Here is an 11,475-nt window from a genome sequence, read left to right as displayed (position 1 = left end):
ATGTGTATATGTATAGGCATATGTATATGCACGTGTATGTGTATGTATAAGCATGTGTGTATGTATATGCATATGTGTAAGTATATGTATGTGTGTGCATGTGTGTGCGTATGTGTGTGTTGTGCTTATATGTGTGTAGGTGTATGTATATGTGTATGTATGTGTATATGTATATTTATACGTATACATACATATATATGAAAGCACAGGGTGAGTTTAATGTGAAGGGATGCTATCAAAAAATAAAATTAAGAGGTGAGAGGGGAATATATTGGGAGGAGAAGGGGAGAGATAGAATGGGGTAGATTATCTCACATAAAGGAGGCAGGAGAAGGCTGTTACAATGGAGGGGAAGAGCAGGAAGGTGAAAGGGAAAGAGTTAACCTTATTGTCATTGGGTTTGACTTAAGAAATAACATACACACTCAATTAGGTATCTTACCCTACAGGAAAGTACGGGGGAAGGGTTAAGAGGGGGATGATAGAAGGGAGGGAAGATTGAGGGAGAGGGTAGTTAGAAGCAAACACTTTTTTTTTTAAATTTAAGAATCTCCTTGTTTTTATTGTTGGGATCTGGGTTACTTGAGAGGGATGAAAGGAGAAGAGTGGGTGGCTCCAATACCAGGTCAGCCATGTTTCACAGTCTTGTAGGTGATAGAGAATTCACCCAGGTAGTGTCCAATCATCTCAGACTTAATTTCTACCTGATTGAAGGTCTTGCCGTTATAGACGCCCACCATACTTCCCACCATCTAAGGCAGGATAATCATGTCTTGAAGATGTGTCTTCACTACCTCAGGCTTTTCCATGAGGGGGGCCTCCTTTTTGGCCTTCCTCAGGTGCTTCAGGAGGGAATGCTGTTTGTGCCTCAGACCCCTGTTGAGTCGCCGTCGCTGTCGAGCGCTGTACAGCTGCATAAGCTGTTCACAGGACATGTCCAGCAACTGATCCAGGTCCATGCTGCGGTAGGTGAACTTCCGGAAGGTTCGCTCCTTCTTCTGCTCCACTTCCGCCATCTTGTCTGCTGTCAGGAAAAGCGAAGCAAACACTTTTGAAAAGGGACAGGGTCAAAGGAGAAAATAGAATAAGTGGGGGGTGGGATAGGATGGAGGGAAATATAGCTAGTATTTCACAATATGACTACTATGGAAACATTTTGCGTAACTACACATGTATAGCCTATATTAAATTGCTTTCCAGTGGGGGTGGGTGAGGAGGGAAAAAAGGAGAGAATCTGGAACTCAAAGTTTTAAAAACAAATGTTTAAAAAAAATTGGTTCTTTTTACATGCAAACAAACGGGAAATAAGATATACAGGCAATGGGGTATAGAAATCCAACTTGCCTACAAAAAAGTAAGGGGCAGGATTGGGAGGGGATATAAGAGAGGGCAGATTGGGGGAAGAGATATTCAGTATGCTTTCCATCTTGGGGTGTGGGAGAGATGGGAAGAAAATCTGTAACTCAAAATCTTGTGGAAATGAATGGTGAAAAATAAAAATAAAATTTAAAAATATTTTAAAAAAGAATATTCATCCTGTTTTGCATGACTTCACATGTAAAATGGGTATGATATTATTCACCTTCTAAATAGGTAGATGAGAGGCTGGAGGGAGAGAATTTGGAACTAAATTTAAAAAATAAACATTAAAAACAAATAAAGACATTTTTAAAAAGAGTTTTTAAACTATATATCTTAAAAACCTGTTGTGAGAGAAGAGCTTTGTAAAACTTAAAGTGCTAGGGAAATGTGAATTATTGAATTGATATTACAACTTAAAAATTCTAAATGGGAGAGTAGTTTTTGTAATCTTTATTATTAAACTTATAAGAACACAAGACACTGATATGCACTTCTCTCTAAACAAAATAAATTACTTGGAGTGATACTTTTATAAATTATTCTTTTTGTTTTGTTTCATTATGTATTTGGTCAATGATTGATAAGTAGATAGATAGAAAGACAGATAAATGATAGAATAGATAGATAAAATGATAGTTGGAATAATAGGTAGATAATAGAAAGAAAGAGAATTTATTAAGATCTGTGGCAGGTGATGGGGATACAAAAACAGGAAAATAACCCTGTCCCTACTCTCAAGAAAGGCAGCTAGGTGGAGCAATAGACAGAATACTGGGCTTTCTGATTTCAAATCCAGCCTCAGACATTTAATAGTTATGTCTAGCAAGTCACTTAACCCTGTTTACCTCAGTCTCCTCATCTATAAAATGTGCTGGTAAGAAACCCCCAAATGAGGGGCGGCTAGGTGGCACAGTGAGTCAGGAGAACCTGAGTTCAAATCCAGCCTCAGACACTTAACACAAATACTAGCTGTGTGACCTTGGGCAAGTCACTTAACCCCAATTGTCCTCCAAAAAAAAAACCAAATGGAGTCACAAAGAGTCAGACTCAACTGAAAGGACCATACACCTCTCAAGAAACTTGCATTCTCAGAAGGGAAGATAAAATATCAAGGAAAGGGGCTGAGAGTGATGATAAGGCATCTGATATGGCATGGAGGAAACATGAGAGTGGCCTGGCTGGAAAGTGTGAGGCATGACTAAGGATCCATGGAGTTTCCAGGCAGCAATTCACTAACCATGGAGCAGACCTCAGGGTAGAGTTAGCTATAGCTGGGCAAGGCAGCTGGAGTGAAGGTGGAGCAGATAGGAAAATAAGCTGGAAGCTAAATCTTTATAATTCAAAATGATTTCTAATCCATGCCTAGAACCATCTCAATAGGTGACATGAGTGTGAGGGCAGGTGGTTGTGATACTACAGAAAGTATAATGATCTTTGCCCGGCCTTGTTCCTCTGTTATCTGCAACCTACAGAAGAGCAGTCTATCACTCAAGTAATAAATTAACTAATTGATTAATTAGCCAGCTTGGGAGTGTAGTATGTTCAGGTCGCTAGTTCAGTGGCTATGTAAGAAGGTTTTGTCAATGACTTTGCCAAGTCTCTGCACTGATCACCAGAAGGCACTCATCTACAAACTCCCCACTCTCCTGGAATTCTCCCAAACTAATGGGAGGTATAGCTGGATCCAGCATGTGTATAGATCCGGGAATATGACCTGGAATATGCTTACAAATTATTAAAATAGGAATATATCTCTCCTCTGAGCCCATACACTGAAGTAGGAAAACTGCTTTAGACAGACTGACCTAATTCATATGTCAGATTGTTTGCTTTTTAAAATGGCCATATGATTTATTAAAACATCATAAGGTTTTCGACTCCCCTTTTGTTATTTATCTTTCGTTTTTGAAGGGGACCAATGCCATCAGGGGTTATGTTTCAACTTTTGAGTGAATTGGATTTAAGCTAAGCAGGGTCACTAGCCTCACTCTCTTCCAGAGTCATCAAAGTCTAGTGGCAAGGCAAAAGTGAGGGTCACTAGCAATGGTTTAGGATGCAGTACCTGACCTTGGCATCTTCAATGTCTAACCAAGTTCTAAGCACTCCACAGCACCTGCTTCAGCTGCCTTCGTGGCTGTCGGAACAATTTGTTCTTATCTAGGGAAGTCTTCATATGCTTGGGGTAGACAGCCCAACTCACCAACAGGTTTGGAGCTCATTGATTACCCTCAACCGAGTATAGACTATCTGCCCTAACAAGGGTTTTCCACAACCCCTCACAGCAGAGGTGCTATTCCTTCTTAAATACCCCATAAACTCCCCTTTTAGCTTCCCATTGACTATCTCACTGCTCAGAACTTAGGGAGAGGGATTAAGGGTTTGGAACTGCCCCCATTGATGGAATTTTAGCGGAGATTTTAGTGCAGCAGCCAGTCCCATTGGGTATTTCAGTCTGGTGCCCAGTCCAGTTGTGGTTCCATCATGCTTTTCCCACCCTGCCTCAGATCCCTATGTGATCACCACAGTTTTCTACGACCTGTCTTAGTTTACCTATCTCATTGACAGCATGGAAAGCATGAAATAAAATGGAAGACAAGGAATCTGGGAGATGTCTGAGAAAATAGTCCAGGGAGTATGTCCAAGTTCCCAGACCCATGCACAAAACCTTGTCCTGCCTTCCTACTTCTCCCTTGAATTTCAAACATTTCCCATTTCGATCTCAAATTATTCGCACTGAGGTCTGAGTTTACAGAGATTGGGTCCCATCCTGGCTATTACCCTTTCTTTGGCTCCTGTGTCCATCCAAAGATTCCCTTGGGGAGGAAGGCAAACATTTGGTCTCTGCAGAAAAGGAAAAGGGTCCTTAGTTCCCACACAAACACTTGGGCAGATGACGTATCAAATATAGGATAAACTTTATTTAATGTGACAAGACACTTAAAACAGAAAGAAGTCACAGTAGAGTCTGTGAACAGTCAAAACAATTCAATTTCCCTCTCCTGGAAACTCTACCTTTCCCAGGGACTTAATCTTTAGGAATAGTTTTCACGACTCCCAGTACTAGTTGTGGGAAGGAGGGTATAAGGTTTGAAGTTACTTCTTCACATCATGCCTCTATCCCTTGCTACTTCTCAGTTTTGGTTCCTGGAATATGGCCCCAGAATACCTACTCTTTTTTTTTTACTTCTAATTTTTTATTATTCCTTTTTTTTAAGCTTCATCATTATTCCCTGACTGATAGCATATGCCATATTCTATAACCATAGCCCTCTACCTCTCTATTAACAGGAAGGATGTGTGCTTCCTCTATTGTTTTCTGGAATCTAGATTGCTCAGTGCAAATATTTTGCGATCAGCCGCCATTTGATTCTGTGTTCGGTTATGCTACTGCAGTCATCAGACAGGAAGACTCATCTTCCTGAGTTCAAATCTGGCCTCAGAAATTTACTACCCGTGGGTCCCTAGGCAAGTCATTTAAATCTGTTTGTCTTAGTTTCCTTGTCTGTAAAATGAACTGGAGAAGGAAATGGCAACTGAATCTAGTTATCTTTCCCAAAAAAGCACCAAATGGGGTCACAAATAGTTGGATGTGACTGAAAAAAGACTGAACAACAAGTTGGTATGTATATGTATATATACACACATACATACACAGACATGTACACACATATATACATACATGCACACACATATAAAATTTTCTTTGTCCAGTTTTCTTCTTCTCTCTAGGAAGCCTGATTCAAGATCTTAGAACTATGGGGTGGGGAACCTGTGACCTTGAGAACACATGTGGCTTTCTAGATCCTTGTGTGTAGCCTTTTGACTGAGTCCAAGTTTTTCAGAACAAATCCTTTGATTAAGGCGATTTGTCTGGTGAAGTTTGGATTCAGTCAAAGGGCCACACTTGAGGACCTAGAAAGGCCACGTGTGTCCTTGAGGCCACAGGTTCCACACTGCTGGAAGACCTCTTCATCTGTATTTAGGAACCTTGGTCCTAGAGTTCCTCTGATTGTCCAAGTATTGTACTCTTCTTGGTTCCACCACTGGTTTAATCAACTGCTACCTCTTTCCACAACTGGGAAATGTGGTTTCTGAGGGAAGATGCACAATTTGTCTCTAGGGAACCAAGCCCAAGTGTCTGTGCATAGCTTTTCACCTATCTGTATCTTCCAACTCTGGTTCTTTCCATCTTTCTTGCTTTTGTCTACTCTCCCTTTTATAGACCAAGTTCAAGTGTATGACTAGCCCAACTCAATCAATCACCCTCTAATGGGATATTTCTACTTCTTATCGGGATATGTCATCAATGCCAGAACAAAATATTCATCAGAAGGGTGACAATAAGGACCCAGAATAATTTCTTGGTGCCAACCACTATGTACAAATGTATGGCCCCTCTCTCTGGGGCCATTCCCCCTTCTCCCACTTGCATGGGGAAGGCCAGGTCCCCAGAGGGTAACTAACCACTAATACCTAAAAACCCTAAGGGGTTGGGAAATTTTCACTAGTACTGTTGCTCTCAAAAGCCTCAACCAGTGGGCTTCAATTTGCTCTTAACAAACAACTTAATTTTCTTTGTTTCATTCTAATTTTATTTCTTTTCATTCCATGATAAAAAGCTTCTATTATGTATATGCCTTTCTGTTTGATTCTTGCATTCATATTTTGTTTTTAAAAAATACTTTCTTTTTTAAATTTATTTTTAGCATTCTTTTAAAAAAATCTTTAAGTTCTAAATTCTCTCCCTCTCTCTGGCACTATCCATTGAGAAGACAAAAAATATGACACCCCTTTATACATAGGAAGTCATACAAAACATATTTCCATAATTCCATGAAAACTTTCTAAAAAGCAAGAAAAATAAAAGACATGGGGGAGAAAGATAATAAGATTGGTTTTGGATTATTGAGTATAAGATGTCTACAAGACATCTCGTTCAAGATATGTAATAGGCAGTTGGAAATGAGAGACCGAAGATCACCAGAAAAGTTAGGACTGAATAAGTTAATCTGAGAACCATCAGCATGGAAATAGTCATTAAAACTATGGGAGCAAATGAGATCATCAAATAAAATAACATAGAGGGAGAAGATAAGAAAAAGGGCCCCAGACAGAGCCCTGTGGGACACCCAGGGTTAGTGGATACAGCCTGAATGAAGATCCAGAAAAGAAAGCTAAAGAAAGAACAATCAGATAGGTGGGGGAGGGAGGGGGAACCAGGAGAGAGTAGGGCCACTAAAACCAAGAGAGAAGAGAGGGATTGACAGTGCCAAATGTGGCAGAGCAAGTGGTCAAGGAACACAAGGATTGAGAAAGGAACATTAGATGTAGTTATTAAAAAATATTGGAAAATTTGGAAAGGGTGGTTTCAGTTGAATGATGGGTTCAGAAACCACACTATGGAGACTGAAAAAGAAAGTAAGAGGATTGGAGTTTGATTACAGAAGACACAAAAGACAGGAGAGATATGGGACAATAACAGGGATGGAGGTATCAAAGTGAATGTTTTTTGAGAATGAGGGAGGAATGGTCATGTTTATAGGTAGTAGGGAAGCAGTCATTTCCTAGGAAGAGACTGAAGATAAATGAGAGAGTAGAGATGGTAGAGAGGGCAATGTATTGGCAAAAATAGGATGAAATGGGATCACTTGTATATGAAGAGGGGTTAACCTCAGCATGGAGAAGGGCTACCTCTCTTCATGTGAGACAAGGGTGAAGGAAAGGGTGGGGGAAGGCAACCGAGTGATGAAAGATGAAGAAGAGGAAGCTCTCAGAAAATGATTTCAATTTTTTCAGCGAAATGAGGCAAGGTTAGGTGTCGAAAAGGGGAACCATTTAGTAGGTGTGAGGAGGGTTGAAAAGGTTTGGAAGAGCTGGTGTGGTATGTTGGATGGCAAATTAGCTAGGGAGGCATTTAAGGATTACCTGTAGCAGCGAAAGCCCTGTTTGGGTTGATGTGTAACATAAATTTGAAATGGACCCTCTCAGAGAAGTCTAGAATAAGTAGGAAGAGTGTTTGGGTGGTTTGGGAAGATAGTGGTGTCTTTGATTGTAATAGGGAAGTTAGAAAGTTAGTTAGAACTTAGAAGGTTAATTAGAAAGAAGGGAGAGATGGTAATGATGGGGTACCTGGGGTCTAGATCAATTTGTGAAACCAACTTGTAAAACCAGTCTGTTCAGTTGTAACTGCAATTTGTCCTTTCCCATCCTTGAGCTCTGCCCCTTCCCCCCTATCCCACACTCCACCTAGGCAACACCCTGTGACCCCTTTATTCTTACTTAATTCCTTCATTTCTTCTCTGGCCTGGCCCAAATTTTATCTAAACTATCTATTCACTTGCTCCTCTTGGTCAGCTTGGACCTTTGTCTATGCACTGTGGCCCCTCCCGTCTGGTCTGCCCTGACAATGGCAGCCCTACCCTTTAAAGGTAAAGGCATGTACCCCTCTCACTCGAAGGTCCCCTAAAGGCAACTCTCACTCCAATTAAGACTGAGACCTTGAATTCTTTCCACACGCTATTGCCGGTTTTCTGGTCTTAGATAAGATCAGAATTCCTGCTGAACCTATTGGGATTCCATCCCTCATCAGTTTGTTTGTTTGGGAGGGGGGGATGGATTCAATTTTAGACCCTGTAAGAAGTCCAGTTTGAGAAGTCCAAAAGGCATTGGAGATAAGAGTCTGAAGGTCAGGAGAGAAATAGATAAATAGATATGAAAATAGATTTTTCCAAGATTCTCAGACATGCAGTGTGACTGGAAGAATATTATTGTAGTAAAGAAGGGGTCTCCTTTCCCTTCTAAATCACAGTCACAAGTTTCAGACATTTGGACCCTGAGTGTGAGTGAGCTGGAAAAAATTTCCAATATCCCAGAGTCATGGGGATCCAGAAACTTGGAAGACCAACAGCAGTGTCTGCTAAGATATTCTGCGGAGGGCACACAGTTGTGGCTCACTCTGCTGGGGTGAGGGTGGTGGGCAGTGAGCAGGCAAGTGGTAAATGTTAAGGAGCGGCTTCTAGAGGAGAGAGCAATTTGATAGAGAAGAACAATGAATCAGGGAGTGAAGGAGGGGAATGGAGCAGGATGGAGAGATGTAGGAAAATCTGGTGAAGGAGCAATACAACTGATGAGTCCCAAAGTGGAAGAGCAATCCCCAAGAGCTTTCCCTTAGTGGGGGTGCCACCCTTCCCCCTCTCCATTGCATGCATTGTGAGGACTGTCCAGGTTCCTGGGCAAAAGGCAGTGATCTTGCAGAAGGGAAGGGGAGCTAGCATGTTTCCTCCCATCTGGGCTCAGAGCCTTGTCTTTTCTGTCTCTTATTTTGTAAATGAAACCTGATCTCTGGTATTAAGATTTAGGATTCTATGTTTAAGGGGAGCTGATAGCTAGGCTTACCTGCAGGGGATGTACCTATGTTCCTAGGTGATACTTGGTTGGATGAAAGTGAGCCAGACAAGTTTATTGATAGGGACAGGGATTATGATTTCATTGATATAGGGAACTCCCAAATGAGGAAATTCCTTTTTCTAAAGCAGGCCAGGGCTTTCGTTGTAGCTTATAAGTCTAGGAGAGTTGTCTAGAGTACTAACTGATTTAAGTGACTTGCCCAAAATCACACATCCAGTATTGATGGGGTATCTGGGGTCTAGGTCAAACCAACTTGTAAAACCAGTCTGTGAAGTTGTAACTGCAATTTGTCCTTTCCCACCCTTGAGCTCTGCCCCTTCTCCCTATCCCACACTCCGACTAGGCAACACCCTGTGACCCCTTTGTTCTTACTTAATCTTTAATCTTAATCTTTTTCTGGGCCTGGCCCACACCCTCCTTTGTCCTTGCATTTTGTCTCCTTCGTCCTGGCCCAAATCTTATCTAAACTATCTATACACATGCTCCTCTTGGTGAGCTCGGACCTTTGTCTATGCACTGAGGCCCCTCCTGTCCGGTCAGCCCTGACAAAGGCAGCCCTACCCTTTAAAGGTAAAGGCATGTACCCCTCTCATTCACAGGTCTCCTAAAGGACTCTTGCCCTCTGTAATGGCGTAATAATAAACTTTCTCAACTCTAACTCCAAGCAAGGCTGAGCTGAATTCTTTCCAGACGCCCTTGCAGGTTTCCTGGTCTTAGATGAGATCAAGGTTCCTGCTGAACCTATCGGGATCCCGTCCCCCATCAGTATGTGTCAGAGGCAGCAGAGGCATGTCTTGAACACAGGTTTTCTAGCTCTGAGACAAGTACCTCAACACATTGTCTCTTGAGGGTAAAGTTAGGGGAGAAAAAGAGAGACAGAGAAGAGACAGAGAGAGAAAGAGAGAGACAGAGACAAGAGACAGAGAGAGAAGTTTTTGTACTCGTGAGAAATTTAGAGGAAGGAAATATTTGCCAATATTCAACTGGGGAAGGTGAAGAAATGATTACAGTTGTGGTCATAACGTTTATTTTTGTTTGGGAACAGGTTGAGAGAGCTGGAAGGAAAATAAGTTCCTGGTGCAAACAGTGATGCTATGAAGTTGGACAGGAGAGACATAGGTCCTAGAATAGAACTAAATACTGTTGGACCTAGAAAGCCCTTTAGCTCAACCCTTTATGGAAGGTGAAACCAAGACCAAAAAAGGGCAAAGGAGTTGCTTGAGATCACTGAGACAGTTAAGGGACAATCTTTCTAGACCTTATCTAAGTATTTATGATGGGGGGAAAACGGGATCCCGATAGGTTCAACAGGGCGTCTGGAAAGAATTCAGCTCAGCCTTGCTTGGAGTTAGAGTTGAGAAAGTTTATTAATACGCCATTACAAAGGGCAAGAGTCCTTTAGGGGACCTCTGAGTGAGAGGGGTACATACTTTTACTTTTAAAGGGTAGGGCTGCCATTATCAGGGCTGACCTGACGGGAGGGGCCTCAATGCATAGACCAAGGTCAGAGCTGACCAAGAGGAGCATGTGACTTTAGTGCCTAGATAGTTTAGATAAGATTTGGGCCAGGTCATTAAGGAGATAAATGGCAAGGGCAAAAGGCGGGTGTGGGCCAGGCCGGAGGAGAAATGAAGAGATTAAGTAAGAACCAAAGGGGTGGAAGGGTGTTGCCTAGATGGAATGTGGGATAGAGGGAAGGGGCAGAACTCAAGGGCGGGAAAGGACAAATCACAACTTCACAGACTGGCTCCACAAGTTGGTACGACCTAGACCCCAGGTACCCCATCATTTCCACTTTTTCACACTGCCTGGGGCAGGGAGGGGAGCAAGTGTTGGCCAGAATGTGGTTGGACTTGCTAGGGAAGTAATCATAAATACCTCAGCCTTGCAGATTCAGCATTATGGGAAGTGAATAAGAGGGGCTGGAGTTGAATAGACCCAGCTGACAAAGGGGCGCTTTTTAAGTTTGAAAAGCACTTTGCATCCATTAGCTCATGTGAATCTTACAGGAGCTCTGAGCTAAGTAATGTAGGCATTCTTACAGTTTAACTGTAAGTTACTGTTTTACAGTTTAAGCAATTGAGGCAATAACTCTTCCACTTTCCTATGATTTTGTGCTGCAAGAGAATTCAGCCCAACCACTACATTTTTAGAGATGAGGCCCTAAATTACAGAGAGATTAAACAATTTACCTGGGATCCACATAACTAGTGCTTGTCAGAGATAGGATTTGAACTCAGGTCCAGATGACTCAAGGTCCAGTGCTCCACCCACTGGAGTTCCTCCTTAAGAAACTATTCCACTCTGTCAATGTATCAAAAGCATTTTGTGATTTGTGTTCTAATGTCCCTTCCCAACTCTGACAGCCTATGTTTAGTGTTCTTAATTCCATTAAATCAATGCTCCACAGGGGTGAGTAGGATCAACGACTTTCTTACTCAGGCCCACATGGTGAGATTTCATAATTTCACAGGATCCGGAGAAGTCCTTTCCTGGAAAAATGCACTGACTGTTGACTGAAGTTCTATTATCCCTTTCATGTAAGAGATGCTTCAGTAAATAGAATGCTGGGCCTAGTGTCAGAAAGACTCCTCTGCTTCAGACATTCACTAGCTGTTTGACTCTGTGCAAATCACTGAACCACAACTGCCTCCAAAACAAGAAAGAAAGAAAGAAAGAAAGAAAGAAAGAAAGAAAGAAAGAAAG

General features: G+C 41.9%; 1 pseudogene; it reads right to left on the bottom strand.

Annotated features, from left to right (window-relative positions):
- Window positions 1-571: 571 nt before the first annotated feature.
- The window catches only part of LOC138154974 (small ribosomal subunit protein uS19 pseudogene), a 17,932-nt pseudogene continuing 7,028 nt past the window's right edge, over window positions 572-11,475 (bottom strand).

Source organism: Petaurus breviceps, unplaced genomic scaffold (genome assembly GCF_028583685.1).
Source record: "Petaurus breviceps papuanus isolate PSGF00001 unplaced genomic scaffold, PetGlider_PUasm1.0 108, whole genome shotgun sequence".
Classification (NCBI taxonomy): domain Eukaryota; kingdom Metazoa; phylum Chordata; class Mammalia; order Diprotodontia; family Petauridae; genus Petaurus; species Petaurus breviceps.
The sequence above is the reverse complement of the archived record's forward strand: the minus strand, read 5'-3'. Positions and strand labels throughout refer to the sequence as shown.